This window comes from Cricetulus griseus, chromosome 8 (genome assembly GCF_003668045.3).
Source record: "Cricetulus griseus strain 17A/GY chromosome 8, alternate assembly CriGri-PICRH-1.0, whole genome shotgun sequence".
Lineage (NCBI taxonomy): Eukaryota > Metazoa > Chordata > Mammalia > Rodentia > Cricetidae > Cricetulus > Cricetulus griseus.
This window is the reverse complement of record NC_048601.1, coordinates 2,981,122-3,000,139: the sequence shown is the minus strand read 5'-3', so window position 1 is coordinate 3,000,139 and position 19,018 is coordinate 2,981,122. Positions and strand designations below refer to the sequence as shown.

General features: G+C 46.9%; 1 protein-coding gene across 1 annotated transcript in view; it reads left to right on the top strand.

The window, feature by feature from the left end:
- Window positions 1-1,015: 1,015 nt before the first annotated feature.
- Stk38l (serine/threonine kinase 38 like) overlaps window positions 1,016-19,018 on the top strand; it is a 59,688-nt gene continuing 41,685 nt past the window's right edge. Inside the window, exon 1 of the mRNA XM_027430098.2 lies at window positions 1,016-1,071. The gene's annotated coding sequence lies outside the window, so the exon portion shown is untranslated. The remainder of the gene's footprint in view (window positions 1,072-19,018) is intronic.

Genomic DNA, 19,018 nt, shown 5'->3' with positions numbered 1-19,018 from the left:
CCACCCATCCAGAACCTTCTACAAGACTTCATAGTTAGAGATTTCCCACATAGCCGTGTCCCAGCCTGAGCCCCTGAAAGAGGGACTAGGCGCATGCCTGTGAAGTGAGGTCATGTGTAACTTCCCATCTTAATCTCAGACAGTCACAAGATTGTGCAAAGAAGCAAAACCATCAAAACATGAGGATGATTGATGGGACGTCCTTCTGTATATACGTTTCTCTTATTGGTGGATGAATTAAACACTGTGGCTCTATGCTCACTCTCAGGATGCACACGCTAATCACATGTGTGTGCAGGGCTCAGTGTTCCGCTCTATGCTCACTCTCAGGATGCACACGCTAATCACATGTGTGTGCAGGACACAGTGTGTGGCTCTATGCTCACTCTCAGGATGCACATGCTAATCACATGTGTGTGCAGGACACAGTGTTCCGCTCTATGCTCACTCTCAGGATGCTCACGCTAATCACATGCGTGTGCAGGGCACAGTGTGTGGCTCTATGCTCACTCTCAGGATGCACATGCTAATCACATGTGTGTGCAGGACACAGTGTTCGGCTCTATGCTCACTCTCAGGATGCACACGCTAATCACAGGTGTGCAGGGCACAGTGTTCCGCTCTATGCTCACTCTCAGGATGCACACACTAATCACAGGTGTGCGCAGGGCTCACGTCCACATCTCACCAGGCCCCTCCCAGGCTGCGGCGGAACCAGTTCTAACCAGAAACGGCCCCGGGACCAGGGCGCCGGACAGCCGAGAAGCAACACAAGCGCCGAGGCCGCCGGACCAGCCAGCACTTCCGCTGGCGACGGTGGGCGGGGCGGGACTGGCGTTGACGCCAGAAGACCACTTCCGCCTGGTGCGTATGACGTCAGGCCCGACCCCCTTAAAAGCCCAGGAGGCAAGCCTCGCGAGATTCCGGGGGCTGGCCGCTTTGGCTCCGCCTCCCGGGGCGGAGCTTGGTGGGGCGGGGCGGGGCTTGGCTCGGGAGATGCGCGCCGCGGGCTGCGGTGGCTGAGAAGGCTGAGCGGCTGCGGCGGCGCGGGCGAGCGGGCGAGCGGGGCGGGTGAGTGCGAGCGCGGCTGCGGGTGCGGGTGCGGGGCGGGCTGCGCTGGCGGTGGGCGGGCACGGGGACTCTGCCGGGGCGCCCGGGGCCCTGCTGTCCCCGGCGGAGCCGAGAAGCGCGGCTGTGTGCGGCGTCCCCGGGCTGCAGGCGGGGCCGCGCCCCCGGCGCCTGTCAGTCACCCGGCGGGCGCCGCAGCGTGCGCACCGCAGCCCCGGTGCACGGGTCAGCCCGCCGGTCCCCGGGGCTTGTCCGCCGCACGGGGCCGCTCTGCTCCCGGACCCCGAAGTTGGCAGGGACGCGACGGGAGATGGAAGTGGGGCCGGTGCAGCCGCTGGCGGAGGTGCCCGCTGCGCCCGCGGCCGCCGGGAAGCCGGGCAGCCGAGTGAAGTGCAGGGTTCCCGCTGGCGGGGGATGAGGGGGGCTCGCCCTCGACTGGCAGTGGTGGCTTAAACCGGGCAGGTCTTCTTCAAGTCCAGATCTGCTGCTCACGAGGCTGGCGCTTGCACCTCAAGTTGTCTCGATGTCTGCACTCGCGCGCGCGCACACACACACATGCTACACACACCACACACAAATGCACTCACAGACACATGCACTCACACACCACACACACATGCTACACACACCACACACACATGCACTCACACACCACACACACATGCACTCACAGACACATGCACTCACACACTACACACAGGCTACACACACCACACACACATGCTATACACGCCACACATGCACTCACACGCCACACACACATGCACTCATAGACACATGCACTCACACACGCCACACACACATGCTACACACACACACACACACACCACACACAAATGCACTCACACACACACATGGACTCACACACCACACACACATGCTACACACACCACACACACATGCACTCACACACCACACACTCATGCTACACACACCACACACAATGCTACACACACCACACACACATGTACTCACACACCACACACTCATGCTACACACACCACACACACATGTACTCACACACCACACACACACACACACACACACATACATTTTCTCTTATGCCCCAGGATATATAAACAATTGAGTTTATTATACTCTTCCCCTGTGGTGGCCTCTTGGAGTTGTGTCTGAGTTAGCTGCCCCTGTGTCTTTACTTGGGGAGGGAAATTAGTTCAAGATAGGGAAGATTGTGACATTTATTGTATAAGCTCCTAGACGTACTTTTGTTTGCAATACCCTGATCCCAACAGAAGTACAGTGGATGAAAGTCTGGGGTGTGACCTCACTCTGCCCGGTGCTCTTCTCTTGTGAGAGGACTGAGTAGGTTTCTCATTTGCTGGATGTGCTTAGACTGAGAAGCAAATTGGGTCCTTTTTGTGCTCTTCTGAAAGGCCCTGCTGTTAAGGAATGAAACAAATTAGACTCAGAAAAGCCACATGAAGTACAATACTGTAAGTCCCCGCATTTATTTTTGGAGTTTGCTTAAAAGTAAGTCAAAGAATAGAAACCACGATTGTGCAAATAAAGTGTGCCCTCTGCAGATTTTTAAAAATTACTTAAAGCAGTTTTTTTCTTTTAGTTTAAATATATTTTGGTTGTATTCTTCCCTTCCCCAATCCCTTCCAGATCAGCTCTTCCTCCTTACTCAACCAGCTTTAAGTTCTTTCTCAAAAAAAAAAAAAAAAAAACAAAACAAAAAACCCTGAAGTTTTTTTAATGCTAGATTTTAATTTCAAAAGGTGGAACATTATAGAAAAGGAGAAAGCATTAGTCTCAGTTTGGCCCTTCTTTTCTTTAGAAATGTTCTGCTCCCTCAAATACCAGAAGTATCTTGTTGGTAAGGTTGGGAACTTGCAGAGTGCCTTCTGACAGCTGGGAAAAGGCGGAGACTCCAAACCAGGATTTGCATCTTGCTGTAATATGAAATCAGTTTGTTTTATGTAAGTAAATGCAGGGCCAGTTAAGCAAGCACGTTGCTGCTTGAGAATCCTAGCATTGCAGTCAAATCAACAGATGGTCAAGTTATGACTGGGTTAGATTTGACATTTGCAGGAAGCCTGCCCCTGGATTTTGATGAAGAGCACCATGGGCTGTTTCAGTGAGATGGTGAAGACAAGCTTGAGGTAGAAGGATTTTATTTAAACCAAACCAAACAAACAGAAGCCCCCCCCCCCAAACCTAAAACAACCAAAAAACCCCCAATCGTCTGTCTCCTGACTTTCTTCCTTGTTCCTCCAACCGTTGGAGTGTTATCATACACTGGGTACATGGGACTGTCTCCAGGTAAAGGCTGGGAGGATGTTATTGTTTACAAGCTTTGGAAGGAGGGGATAAGAGGAAGAGAGTTGGTTGCCTATTATACACAGATGCTGCTGGGGCCTGTCCTGAGGTGGGTGGAGTCTCCTGGAGAGAAATAGGACCCCACCTCCAGTAACCAGAGTATAAAACTCATGCCGAAGCCAAGGAAGGAGGGATTCAACCAGGGTTTCAGGAGGAAAAGACATTTGTGAAGGTGATTTGGGTGACCAGATTGATCATTCATCGGAGGGTAAGACAGTAAGAGGACACTTTATGCAGGACTACTTGCTGCCAAAACATTGTTTTCTTTCTGGAGTGTTTTTGTTACTCCCCCCCCCCCATGAAGTAAATGAGGTGCCAAGGCCAGGTAGGCAGGAAGTGGTGGGGTCTCCTTGGCCTGGGCACCTACCGTTCCCCACTGCCATTCAGGAAGGTCTTGCTCAGGTCTGCAGTTGCGAAGAGTGGATTTTGGAAAATGCATCTAAATTTTGAGATTGGTTTTCTGAAGAACTAGGTAAATGAGTTGTGTTTGTTGTTTGTTTTGTGGTCTGTTTGGTTTTGAGACAGGGTCTCACTCTGTAGCTGTGTAGTTCCAGGCTGTCCTGTTTAGACCAGGCTGGCTCTAACTCACAAAGATCCACTTTTCTGTCTGCCGTGCTAGGATTAAAGGTGTGTGCCACTGCACTCTGCAAGTGAGTTATTTTTGGCATGTAAAATATTTTAGTCTACTTTTGGAAGTTGCTTTTGGTGCTAATTAGTTGTAACCATTGAGTGAGACTTGATAATTTTGAATTACTGCCTGTCAGCACCCATGTGGATTGAAAAGGAGAAATTAGAAGTACACTAACCCTTTCCCCAGTGCAATATTTCAATTGTTGTGTATTTTGTCTTGTGTTTTTAAAGGTTGCTTGGCATTAAATATTGTTTGGGTTGAATTATGAAGTTGGAATTGAGTTGATGATGTCAGTCTCATCCCTTTCAGTTTTTATTTCCATAAATAGCTGTTCTGATGATGTCTGAAATAAGGCTTTGAGTTCAGTTTTGTACATGTGTAAAATGAGAGAAGTTCAGCCATGGAAACTCGGCATTTGGGTGTCATCTGAGATCTCTGGGACCGTGAAGTCACAGGTGTTACGGTAGGCACTGTGCTCCATACAGGTGTGCTGGAGAAATAAACAGGTGTTGGAAGAATAGTGTGTCTGGTTTTATTTATGGATTTTCGGGCTTAATGTTTGTTTCTGGTTAACAGTAAATTCAGTTAAACTTATGTGGTGTGTATGAGTGAGCAGTGGTGGGCTCTGTCTATGTTACCCAAAGGTCCAGTGAAATCCAGGCTCCCCACCGTCATTCTTGCTCAGGTTGTCTCTCCTTGTTACAGAGAGGTCCAGGGGCCAGTCCGTGGTCCAGTGTAGAAAGTACTGTTCTCTGAATGGGATCGGTTCTGGGATGCCCATCTCCAGGCCAGCAGTTTATGGTTCATGAGCTTAACTCGGGGGAAGGAGTAGAGCCGTCAACACTTAAAGCCCATGAAATACGACAAAGATAGGAAAAATAAGCTGTTAGCATGACTTCAATCACCGTTTCCGTTTGCCATCCTGCTGGCGCTTACTAATTCCACAGGTGCAGTGTTTACCTAACTACATGTCTGATCACTCGTGTGCAGGTAGCATTCCCTCGAGGTCTTGCCCTTTTCAGCCGTTTGTACCTTTGACAGCAATTAAACCCAAAATTTCATAGAGTTGCTTTTAAGTCTGCCTCAATGGTTTGGGTTCAAGGGTTTACAGGGATGGCTAAGTACAGGTTTGGTTTTGAAAGGGTTCTTAGGATAAAGGGGCATCAGTTCTCCCTTTAAAGGGAAAGTTGGCTCTCTTCTGGGGGATACAAGCTCGGGAAATGCCTTTTCCCACTTGGAACGCGTGATGCCTCCCTCCTAGATGTTCACTGCACAGATCTAAGGAAAAACCTTGACAATTACAGGCCCTGTGGCGTCCTGACCGTACACATTCCTCTGCTGTGACTCCCAGCAGAACTCAAGTCTTGCTAGTTGCCTGTGGGAACTTGAACCTGTTTGAAGCTTAGTTTAAATTTTTTAATGTACATCGTGCAAAATAGGAAGTTTCATTGTGCCCTTTTCACAATACAAACTTTGACCACCTTGACCCTCCTGTCACTTTTAAATTCATTCTTCCTCAGTTACTCACTGCCTTTGTGTTTGATTCAGGAAGGGACTTTATTCCCTTGGTTCCTGGTTTCTGGAGCACCTTTGTGGTGGTTCCTGAGCAGGGTGAAGTTGGTAATGTTTAGCCCCTCAGATCCCCTGCAGATACAACAGGAAGTGAGAAACAAGAAGGCAGCACCCAGGTGACTGCATCATTGCTGATGTCATCTATTTTTGGCATTCGAAATCCCAGCCTCTGCTGTGTCTGAGAGTGTAGAAAGTTGGGTCTGGTGCGGAGACACACCCATAGACGTTGATACGCCCGTCCCTCTTGGTGTGGTTTCATGTGTGGTGGCATGTGCAGGAGCGGCTAGGGCTGGGGCTTTTGTGACTTGGGATTGGACTCGGATCTCTTGGCAGTCCTCAGTAGTCTGGTCAAAACTGTCTCCCAGTGTGATTCATTGATTTGGTTCGGGGTTGTCTGAGCGTTCTCTTCCCCCACACAGACTTCACTCTGCTTCCACCAGGTCTAACTTGTCAGTAGCTGTTTTAACGATTACTTAGTATGTACTGGCACAGTCCTCAGTAGCATGGCTACAGTGTGAATAGATAGTCTAATTGGATATGCTCAGTGGGAGCCCAATGGATTATTATCTGAGGAAATGGAAGCTTAGAAAAGTGAGGTGCCCCAGCCAGGGATACAGGGGCAGAGAAGGTAGAGTTTGATAGTGACTGCCAAGACGTGGGCTTGTTCTCTCTCCTGTTACTTTATCACAAAACCTTTTCCTTTGCTGTTTGCTTAACCTCTCTTCCTGTTTTTCCTGACTTCCCTTTTCCCTCCTACCTCTTAGGAGCTGTTTACAGTTTTACATGCCAAACATAAGTTTTCCTGGGACATAATGGGCTTTGTTCTTAGATTTATAGTGAGGGGCTTGCTCCTGGAGAAAGCTTATCTCAGGGGGTGCTCGTTGCACCTTGTATTGTGTTTTATGGTTTTGTTATATATGTCCTTGTTCATTTGTGGATTTGTAGTGAGGAAAGGACTGTTACCTCCATTTACAAAGCAAGAGAGAACTCAGACTTAAGTAACTTACCTGAGATCTTAGCATAGAGAGAGCCAACACCTGAACTAATCTAACATGAGCATGTACATGCTAGTTGGCTTCATAGATTAAAAGCCACTGTAAACAGAATGTTTGCTGAGAACTCTACAAAATTAGTTGATGAGACATGGTTCTTGGCCTCGACAATTAAGCCAGAACAAACAATACTATCAGCTACCTTCCTTAATTAAAACCAATTAGAGTTGGCTAAATATTACAGCACAGCATTTTCTTTAACAGTGGCATAGTTTTTGAGCCTCGAGCATTGCTTAAGCTGGATTTTCTTTCCCCATTTTTAATCATGAAAGGCTCGGTCTTCGTCCTTGAAGTTGCTCTCTGCTCGTCCCTAGCTCAAGGGCTTGCTTCCTTGCTAGAATAGTCGTGCTAAAGGAGAGGATGAGGCAGAACAGACAGAAAATGAAATAATAGATCTGAGAATCCCAGCCAGGCTTGGTGAGCAAGGGCAATTTTTTAAGTGTGTATGTATGTATGTATGTATGTATGTATGTATGTATGTATACATGCGATTTTGGGCGGGCTTTCACTAGGTATCCCTGGCTGGCCAGGAACTTGAAATGTAGACCAGAGATCTACTTGCATCTGCCTCCTGAGTGCTGTGGTTAAAGATACGCACTTAGGCTTGGCTATGAGATACCTTATAGTGGCCCTGTCGTAGGAAATTCAGTATGTATTTTATAACATGGGAAGATGGACTCTTTGAGAGATCAGAAAACCTCTTTAACGATCCACTTTTGGAAATATTATGTCGTGCCAGTATCTTGTTTCATGCAATTTAATTTTTAGAAGCCATGAGCGTTTTTATTTAGTTAAGCATTGACCTGCTGACAGGCCCCTTCTATGGAAGTGCCATGCAGGGTTTGCCCTGTGGCTCCTTTGTATTTGCCAGCAGGGGCTGGTTGCCTGGTTTGTAGCTCTAAGGAGTTGCCCTTTGCTGTGGTTTTACTATTGAGATCCATTTCATTCATTTGGACAGACCTTTCACATCTAGTGAGGAGACTCTTGACATTCCTGCCGTTATCAAGTCAAACAGAAAAGACTTTTACTATTTCTGTGCCTGGAGTGGAAAAGTTTTAGTACTGAATTGCATGTGTTGCCCTGTTGGTATTCTCAGTATGGGTTAGCACTCAAAGAGTCACAGACTCCCAATGCTTCTAATGAGGTTAATTGTAATTCAGCTTCTTGCCAGGCACTGTGTTAGGCAAGAGAGACATGTGACAATGTGTCGCCCTTCCGTGTAGATGGGATGGGTTCTGTCTTGTGAGTGGTGTGGTGAGTGCGTACAAAGAACTCAAGTTCAAACACAGAGGAACCAGGTGGGCAGGTGGGCAAATTAGGAAAGTGTCTTTCATGGACTCAACTGTGAATTGGCCATTCGAGAGTGAAGAATGTGCCGGGCAGAGGGGTTAGCATAATTTGGGTGTGTCCCAATGACACCTATGAGTTATATGCTAATTATGTAATTTTTTTTTTTTTTTTTGTCCAGTTGGATTTGAGGCCTTTGAGCTTAGAGAAGGGTGGATTTCAGCATCTCAGCAGCCACACAGCTGGGTCCATTTAGTGCTTTAGTAATGTCACAGGGGTAGGGATACATAGTGAGCAAGCTGAGAGAAGGGAGGCCAGCAATGGGTGGACCACCAAAATGAGTTAGGCAGCTTAGCTAGAAGGAACTGGGGTGGTGGGTGTCGTCCCTGTATTCAGACCTAGGGTATTTCTTCATGTTGAGGTACCGGCCTGTGCTCCAGGGGACATGGACTTAGAAGGTCATGGTGCTCTCTTGCTGCACAGGCAGCCAGCCAGCCAGGCGTCACTCCGTAATGGTATTCATAGGTGTGAGGCTGTGGTGGGCGCAGCTGCAGCAGCAGTGAGATTAAAAAGGGGCCCCTGTTTAGGAACCGAGAGGCTTTCCCAGGAAGGGGTAGTGTTTGAGCTGCCATTTGAGGCTTGTTTTATTATTATTTTTTTAAGGCCAAGTAGCCACAGAAAGACATCATACAATGATGTAGGAGACTGAAACATTTGGGGAGGGGGCACAGGCCCCTGGGGTTTTTGATGTTGGGACATGAGCCTGGGCAGGATAAGTGAGCCTTTTATTTGCAGAGTGTTTTGTCTGGCTTGAACGCCTGACCTTTTGTAAGTGTTTCGTTGCCTCATGTAGGCCTGACGGAAGCATCCTTGTTGAGTGTCCCTCTTCCTGCATGTGGAGTTTTCAGCAAGCAACTGCCTTTGGCTTCTCTTTTGGGAAATTAGACAGAGAAAGTGGCAGCACCATCAGCTAGAGAGAGGAAGAAAAAACAATCTACCAAATGCCTTTAATGAATGCACGAACGAACCTACTCTGGTTCTTGTATAAAGAGATTGCTGCAGCAAAGCACAGCTTCAAGACCAAGTTGTCCTGGGAAGGGGCGTTGCGGGAGGGAAGCACTGTTTTGTCTTTTCTCCGAGGCTTATGGAACACTTAGTTTCTGTGGGATACCTTCAAGTGGTGTCAGGCATTCTCTCCCCCACCCTGCTGCTGGTCATGAGTTCTGATGCACAGTCCACAATTGCAGCTCGAGGCTCATCCGTGTACTCTCTGCAGTGCCGGTTCTTCAGTTATGTGGATTGGGCCGAGGAAACAATACATTTAAACCGTTCTCTGTGGAGACTGCAAGGAGGAAATGCCCATTGTGTTTCTAGGCCATGGGTCTGCAGCTATGTTAGCTTTAGTGCCATAACTGGCTCTAATAAACATTTACAAGCAATAGGCATGGCTGTGGGGATGTGAACGACAAAAGAGCAGAAGGAGAAAGGCCTGCAGAGCAATGGGGGAGGCCCAAGTTCATGCCGTTAGGAAAGACCAGGTAAGAAAGACCTTTCCAGGTGAGAGTTAAAGTGGCTTAACTCACAGTTGCCGCACGGTGTCCCGTGGGGATTGGTAGGGCAAACAGTGGCAGTGTGTGTTAGCCCTGTATTTATAGATTCAACTTAAAATGTGTCTAATAGAGACTCTCTAGATTTGAGAAAATGGGAAACAAAAACCAACACTTTAAGTAGTAGTGAACATTATAGCCCCATTTCTGAAATGTAGAAAACATTTAGGATATGAATCCATAGGTTTTTTTGACACTGGGGCATAAGCACTGTTTTCTGATATGCCCTTGCCACACTTTGTGGGTAATTCCTGTGTTATCTTCTTTCCTTCAGCATGTAGCCCCAGTCGGGGGAAGGTGGGGGGAAGTGATAGGAATGTCTGTATGTCAGGCAACATCCATGTGCAGGCTCCTCAGATGCCAGAAGAAGGTGTTGGACCCCCTGAAACTGGAGTTACAGATGGTGGTTAGTCTCCACGTGGGTGCTGGGAACTGATCCCAGGTCCTCTGACTGTTGCACCATCTACAACCCCGTGTTATTAGAGTTTTCCCTAGTACAGAACTGCAGTTTCTAGCGGATGGACAATTAAGTGCTCTAAGAGGAAGATGGATGGGAGCAGATCTGGAACTTGTGTGGTCCTGTCCACAAAAGCCCTGCCACACACCTGCCCCAGAAAACAGCCCCTGGGTTGACCACCAAGGAAATCAGATGCCAGGCTTTAGTTTTCCCACGATAACTGTAAGTTATTTCACTTTGGTGTGGAAAGGCGCTCTCCAGTTCATATCTAGCCAGTTCCAACAGGAAGTCTCTCTCTGTCACTGCCACAAACTAGATTCTGATTTCTGTGTAAATATTTAAGCTCCTTCGGCTCTTATGGCAGCTGGCTCTCTCTCTCTTAGATGGTTGCTATTCTCCAGCCTTCTGCCTCACTCGTCCACTCCATATGCTCTGGGGTTGGTGATTTTGTGTGATCTGATATCTTTAATGGGCACTGTGCAATGATGACTTCCAGACTTATATATCTTAAAAAAAAAAGTATTTAATTATGTACCTGGGGGAGTGGAGTATGGTTGCCCAAAGAAACCCAAAGCATTAGATTCCTTGGAGCTAGAGATATAGGCAGCTGTGAACCACCTGATGGATGTGGGAGCTGGGACCGGAACTCCGATCCTCTACAAAAGTGGTCCTTATTCTTTTTTTTTTTTTTTAATATATAAGTTGGATTTTTTCAGCAGCATTTATTTTTATTTTTTAAAGATTTTATTTATTTATTATGTATACAACATTCTGCTTCCATGTATATCTGCACACCAGAAGAGGTCACCAGATTTCATAATGGATGGTTGTGAGCCACCATGAGGTTGGTAGGAATTGAACTCAGGACCTCTGGAAGAGCACTCAGTGCTCTTAACCCCTGAGCCGTATCTCCAGCCTCATCAAACCCTGTGTCTTGCTCAGCCTTCTCTTCTGAACTTAGATTCCTCCTACATATCACCAGCCTGGTGTGTTCTACGGATACCTTGGATTCTGTTTGCCTCTACTTTGTCTTCCCCTGTCCTGTCTCTTGCTCATTTCAGGGTGTGATGTTATTCTGTCAGTGCATCACAGTATTCTTTTATTTTTGAGATGATATTTCATGTCTGTCTGCCTCAGCCTTCCAAGTTAATCTGACCTATAACCCTGGAAATTATCCTTGGCCCCTTCCTTGTTGGTCACTGGCCAGTCATTTATGAAGCGTGTCTTGCTGCCTGCCCTCCTTCATCCTTGTCTTTGCTTCTCCCTTGGTGTCATTGTCTTGACATCAGAAGAGAGTGAGACACAGCATTAGGAGGGTAGGAGAGAACCAACTCCACGTGAAGTCAGTGTACCCCTCAATGAAAGCATGCCATTTAAAATCTTAATATGTCCAGTGATTCCCTATAACCTCCCTGCAGATATTCTTCCCAGTTTTGGTTAAATTTGGGAGCCTCCAGGTCATCACATCCATGGTTTACTAAAGTTAGTGGCTAATTTATCTCCGTTTAATCCAGCCTGTGTCATTTCTACAGTGTGACTTAACCTCAGACTTGAGGGCTTTCTTTGAAAATGACTCCAGGGCCTGAGCACATGTTAAGCACTTTCTCCAATTTACATCATGTCTCATGCCTGCTCTGGCCACAGTGAACCTGGAGTTTTTCTTACGTTGGGCCACACACACACTTCTATAGCCTTTCTAGCCCTGGTGGGTAACCCCATGTCGTCTGCTTAGGTGTCCCTCTTTAAAGGACAGCTTCCTTTCCTCTTTCTTGCAGTTAGGTTTGTGCCCCCCCCAACACACCTTGGCTTCTCTAAGTGTTTTATACATGTACCTCCCATGTTGTTTTACATCCTAAAGCAATGGTAAACAACACCCTGGTTCTTTATTTACCATGCATCAGGCTTGGAACAATGTTGACTGGAATTTTTTTCCCTGTATAACCTAGCCTGTTCTTACCACAGAATTAGGTAATTTCTCAGGACAGCAAAAGTGGTATTGGAGGATTTACTCCTCTCTTTATAGCTAATCATCTTTATTTCCCTTATGCAAATATTCCTTCCTGACTGCTCCCCTCTGTCTTTGTTTGGTCAGTTTCTGATTGGCATGGTCATAAGGAAGACAAGACACCACAGATGATGAGAACCTGGATTTGGAGTCCATGTGTAAGGCCCGAACTGCTCGCCTTTCCAGATTTGCACCCGTGAAGATTTTGTTAGGATCTAGAAGTCATCAGGATTCGGGGAATGTATTTAATTTACCAAGCGATTGAGAGCCTGATGTATAAACGGATTGCTAATGAGGGACTCTGGGGTGCCCCCTACAGGAGAACCTCTTGGGAAACCACAGTCTCTAATCAGGTGGATAATCCCAACAGGGAGTCACTAAACCAGGCTAGCCTGATGTGGCCTCTTTGTAAAGACGCTTGGCTTGTGTATGTGGAGCACTTGTTCCTCAGACAAACTGCAGGGCACAAAGCCAAACCTCGCTTGCTAACTCTTGCTTCCTCCCCCCAGACGGACAGTTCCCCTCTGTTGTCTTAGTTTCTGTTCTGTGGCTGTGATAAAATACCATGACCAAGACAGCCTACAGAAGACGGTTCCCAGGGCTAGTTCATGATGGCGAGCAAAGGCCTGGGGGCACGCAGATGAGAGCTCACATCCAAGTCTGCAAGCAGGAGGCAGGGAAAGTGCACTGAGGAGATGGGGGCTTCTGAAACCTCATGCCCGTCCCCAGGGACACACGTCCTTCACCAGGACACTTCCTCATCCTTCCCATACAGTTCCACCCACTGGGGACTAAGCATTCAAGTGCCCAAGACTTACGGGGGGCATCTCATTCCACCGTATCTGTTAACACAGTCTTTTCTTCAGCAAGGTTTCTGTTTTCATAGTCTAATCTTTGCCTTCCAGAATCTGCATCTTCTCACTGCTGTTGGACTTGGGGTGCCCCAGGTTTGCACAGCTACATTCTGTGTTATTGGATGTTGCTGATTGTTTTTAGCTACTCCTTGTGGTTCATGCTGATGTTAACTAAATTTTCGAGTCATGGGGACACTTACTCTGCCTCTTTGTATGCCTGGCTATGGGGCCTGGCCTAGTGTTGAATACTTCCCCAGGTGTAAATTGACCTACTACTCTCTGGTTCTCAGGTGTGTGTGTGTGTGTGTGTGTGTGAGAGAGAGAGAGAGAGAGAGAGAGAGAGAGAGAGAGAGAGAGAGAGAGAGAGAGAGAGAGACAGGTGTTTGTACAGCTTTGTGCACAGGTGAGTATGCATGCGGAGGCCCATGGTTGATGTCGGGAGTCTTTTCTGTTCTCCCACTAATCCTGTAGATTTACCAGTGCAGTTGCCCTGGATTGTCGGTGATTTCTAGGAATTTGTCTGTCTCCTGAACGGTAGGATTACATGTGTGGGCTGCCATGCCCAGCTTAGGTGGAAACTGGGGATCCAAACCCAGGTCCTTATACTTAACAGCTACTTTATAGATAGAACCATCTTCCCAGTTCCACATCTGATTTAAAAAAATTTAAGTCGAATATAATTTATCTCTGCATTGAATTTAATAAGTTATTCTTCTGTTAAAGTGTTTCATATTTGGACTCTGGCAATGCTATTTTGGATTATTCTCCCTAGATTTTGGTGGGTAACTCTACCATTACTTGATAAAGATGTGTGAAATTCTTTCTCAGATCACCGATAACAGCATTGTCTAAGTCAAACAATGTGTCTTGCAGAACTTAATGAAGTTAGGTTTGTTAGGTTTGTTTGGGTTTTGTGACAGGTCTCAGTATGCAGCCTGAATTGGCTGTGAACTGGTTTTCCTCCTGTCTTGGCCTCTTGAGGTGTTCACACACATCCACCTTGTATTCTGAGTCATGTTGTTTAATCATTGACCAACTACATCTAATTCCTACACACACACACACACACACACACACACACACACACACACACACCCATACCCCCATGCCCAGTAGAGGGTAACTTGTGAAGTGCATTCAGAGAGCTCACAGAGCTTTGTCCCACAGCTTTGCTGATGAGAGAAATAGCAGCACAGGTGGTGCCTTCTTCTCCCAGAATTCCAGCTCATCCTTTCCCACTCTTGTAAACTCCCATAGTGGAATCTTCCTGCTGCCCTGCTGTGACATTTTAATGTGTCTGTGAGCCCCTGTGCTCTGCATACCCCCTCCCCCATTAGACCATAAGGGCATTTTGCACCAGTCAATCACCTGTATTCCACGAGCAGTGCCTGGCACACAGTGATGCCTGGTCTTGGTTGAGCTAATTAGCCAAAGCTAATTTCACTACAATTCTATTCTTGAGAGCTTCCTAGAACATGACTCACACTTTCCTTTAGCATCTCAAGCAGGATTTGCTCTTCTTTGTTCTGAACATTTTGTAATTTGTGTTCTCTGATTGTGTCCCACATTGCTGTTTCCAGTTAGCATAGCAAGCTTCAGAATTCTGTGCTTAATTGCCCTCCATTCAGTCAGCTCTCTTCCTCCCAGTGGTCACGCTGACGTCTAGAATATTGTCTTTCACTATATGAGAGAGACATAATGGGCCGTTTTAGCCAGGCACACCTATGTGCCTTCATTTTAGCTGTGGGAGAATTCTAGCAGATATCCTCAAAGTTATGGAGGTCCCCATCACAGCAGCCCGTTTCTGCATCAGCTCTGTCTCCAGGGTATCAGTGCTCTGCTGCCATTGCTGCATCCAGTCCAGAGCCCCGCCCCCTCCTCCTCCTCCGTGTGATGCTCAGTGGTCCCAGGTTGGCTTGCTGGTGAAGGGTCAAGCACTTTCTTTGTTGAATACCCAGCTTCTAGTCATGGCCTCATGGGCTTGCTGGGTTTTTGAGGGAGGGGATCCCAGCACGTGATTGCTAACATCCTTCCCATTTGTTTCACTCAACACATGATTTACAGGAGCCTTCTCTGAAGTCATGCTCCTCCTTAGGAGTTGGGTAACAGGCAGGTGTTGTCCAGGTTATCCTGTTTGCCATCATTTGTTAAGCCTAGTGGACGTCAGTATTCTATCTGAATGGCAATGGTGATCATGGCCCTTGTTATCAGAGGCCACTCTCTGGGCGAGTACAGTCTTCTTCATTCAGTGACACAGTCTCACCAGCAAGTCCTTCCTGCCCTGTACGCTGAAGTACAGTCAGGCTCCATTTCTGCCTTCTCTGTGTCTCCCAGTTGGTAGGAGACAACCTACAGTAGTGAGTTTCTTACAAACCATGTCTGCTAGGGTTGCAGTCCGGGCAATAGTGAGCAGTTATTGAGAGCTCAGTCATAGTGTGTTGAAACTGGATTCAAATAAATCTTTAAATTTAAAGTAAAATATCAGTTTTATAAAGTGGAAGTGTCAACTAAGGCCGTCTCTCAATAGTATAGCTTTTTGCCTAATATGTTTAAAGGTCTTGATTTGAGCCCCAAGCTGCAGAATCATTTTTTTTTTTTGTAGTCTACATTTGGTAAGTTCCATGTATTTTAATTGGTTCAATAAAAACAGACCCATTAAAACTTTTGCTAGGTGTTGGTAAGCTAAATGCTCTAAAACATTACATTTGAAAATTTTGTTATTAATTTGTTTATTAAGACAGGCTGGTCTGGAACAGTCCCCCTGCCTCCACCTCCCAAGTGGGATGACGGGCCTGCACCACCGAATTCAGCACTTCTCTTGTGGAGTAACTATAGAGGACCTACTTTCTCAAGTGGCCCCTGGTTGCAGAGTCATGTGAAGAGTTGTGTGTTTAGTATCGCAGAATGAAACGAGTGTTTGCTGCATGGGCTGTTTTAGTGGGCACTGCATGTCCTTCTCATCCTGGGTTTAGGAAAGGTCAGTTGGTGAAACATACCATATATAGGAAGCCCCATGGCTAAAAACATGGATGCATACATGTTAGTGCTATGTGTGTGTGGAAACTGCTTCTTCCTAAGCAGCCTGCAGCATGGCTGGCCAGAGAGATGATGGTTTAGGTATAGTTTACCTCTCAGGCAATATTCTTTTAAGACAGTTCTGACTTTCTCTCTGGTCTAAGCACCCTTTAAAACCTAGTGCCTTTTCTCTGGAGATGGGGAGGTATTTGAGATTTTTCATTACTAAATCCTTGGCGGATACCTAGAGAAACCAGTTGTCATTTCCAGGAACTCTATTGTCCTGGGTGTAGGGCTTAGCAGCATCCCTGCTGTCACGGTGATGACACTTGAAGGGCCTCCTACAGAACAGTGCATCTCAACAGTCTTTTCTGTTATACCAGTAGGACAGCACTTGACCGGCCCAGGTTGCTGTGCAGAGAGGCTGGGCCGAAGCTGATGGTGGTTTTTTTTTTTTTTTTTTTTTTTTTTTTTTTTGCTAGATCACATCTGAGCACTTCTGTACATTTAGGGTTACCAGATTATCATGGGGAGTGGGTGTGGGGAACCTCATGGCTGCAGCATACGTGACAACAAGTCTGTCTGCATGGGCTTGATTTCACACCTTATTGTAAGATTGGTAGTAAGTGCCACACAAGTTCTAAAACAAAAATGGAAGTTGGAGACATGAGAATCTAGCAAGGGAGGGAATGCATTATTCTCTGTAAATGCAAACAGAAGGAAAAGAAGGGACACATGTATGTGTGTGTGTCTGTAGAGGTCAGGCTGACCTTGGTAATTGTTCCTCAGAGTTTCTGTCTACTGTGTATTTGTGTAGATGTTTAAAATATTTTTATGTCTATATGTGTAGGTCTGTGTGTAGGCGTGTGCTTATATAAATGCAGGGGCTTTTGTAGTCCCAAAGAGGGTGTCGGATCCTCAGGAGCTGCCATTGTAGACCGTTGTTAGCCACCTGGTGTGGGTGCTGGAACCTCTGGGAGAGCAGCAAGCACTCTTAAATAACGAGCCGTCTCTTTAGGCCCTGTGCCTGGAGCTCTCAGGATGGAACCCAGGTTCTCAGGGATGCTGGCACTTACTTCATGGTTCCCTGCCACAGTTGTTACTCACTTGGTGGTGGTGCAGGAGATTGAACTTGGCTCTGTACTTGCTAAGCGAGTACTCCTCATGTGAGCTGTCTATCCCTCCAAACCTGAGGAAGGACCATGTGAAATTTATATCGTCAAGGCTTGGTGTTAAGATTGATTACAGCATGCCATTGGGTTGTTGAGGGAGGGTACCAATGCATGGTAGAAATAAAGTTACATATTTAGGGTGGGTCACATTACAGAACTTAATAAAAACCAGGCCTACAAGTTTACATTGGAATGACTGGGCATCATCCCAGTTGTAAATTCAGAGCATCAGCTTGGAGATGAGAGGCTGGCACCTGGAAGCCGGCTCTCGTGCTGCTTCAGCAGATGGGTCCTGCAGCCCGGTGAGGATGGAGTGAGAATGAAGAGGGTGGTGGGATGAAGTGAGTAAAGGAGAAAGCTGCTTCCCAGGCTCCTTCCCCGACTGGAAGCAGGGTCACCACCATGGTCGGATAAGGCATAGCTTGACTGTGGGGAGAAGTCAGGCATTTACCCTGGCCATAATAAAATAGATACCAGTTAACTCCTAGACGTTGCAGCTGAAATGTACCCAGAGCGTAGAGACATGGGATTGTGGGAAAAGATTTAGGGGAGTTCCTTGGCTTTGTTGAGGGTTGCTTAACTTGGGGAAGGGATCCTCTCCCAGAGTCAGAGGCGCAGACCAAGGGCACTCTCACAGTCATGTCTGATAAAAGTCTGAAGAGGTCTTCTTACACGTGCTGACTGAAATGCTTAGGAATTTCTCCCAGGAATATGGCGTACAGTGCTCTTCAGGAAATAAGAAAATGCCAAAGGCAGGAAGGAGCCGCACTACCGATGCAGCCTCTCTCCTGGCCTTTTTCTTAGAAGGGGTAAGAAATCCACGCGTGCATGTGTATGTATAGAATTGTGCAGTATATACCTCTTTTCATTTTTGTTGAGACAAGCTCTCCCTATGTAGGCTGCTTGAAACCTCACGAGCCTCCTGCCTCAGCTTCCCAAAGCCTGGCACTCGCTATGAACACCAGGCTGGCCCCAAACTCAAGCTCACAGAGATCCACCTGCCTCTGCTTCCCAAGTGCTGGGATTAAAGGTGTGCACTGCCACACCCAGCCTAACAAAGTAGCCTTTAAAGACAGTACTTTTGTCACCTCAAATGTTAAAAGAATTACGGGGTTATTTCATGAAATACCACACCTGGCTACATTCCTTTTAATTTTTAAGATTTGATTGACGGGGGCATTAGATGGCTCAGTGGTTAAGAGCACTTGCTGTTTCTGCAGAGGAACCAGCACTTACATTGGGCACCTCACAACCACCCATAACTCCAGTCCCATGTGGTGCACACACAGTTAAGTAGGCCTGTGTGCATGAATGTGCGTGTGTGAGCATGTTCACACAGACACACAGACTTCCTTCATTCTGACCCCTGCCTGCCTGACCTGTTTCTGGCTGTAGTGTGGCAGGCTGTATAGTCCTAGCTGCAAGGGAAGCCGTGGCCATGTCTGGTCATGCAGAGGCACTTCTGTTACGCTTATAATTATTAATGAACTTGTATGCTGCTTTCCACTGAAGCTTCGTTAATTTTATTTCCTCTTAAGAGATGATACTGCCCTATTGATGCTGCTAAAATCATCCTTCTGAGTCAGTAAGTAAGGTTGAAGATGGGGCCTTGGTTGTGGTAAATGACCAAGCTTATAGATGCGTTGTCAAGAACCCTCTGAGGAAGTTAGTCACTGGCCTCTGCCATGTGAGAACACAAGACAGGTAGCTCTTAGAGTCCACACATTCTAACATTTGAGGTGACAAAAACACTCCTTAAAAACATACTTTATGAATCCCAGTGCTTAGGAGGCAGAGGCAGTGGCTCTCTCTGGGTTGGAGTTTGAAGCCAGCTTGTGCTACATAGGGAATTCCAGGCCAGCCAAGGCTACGAGTGAGACCCTGACTTTAAAATGAAATTGTTGCCTCTAAGCCTCGTAGGGGAGTGGGCGTGTTGCAGAAGCGTAGGTGACCTA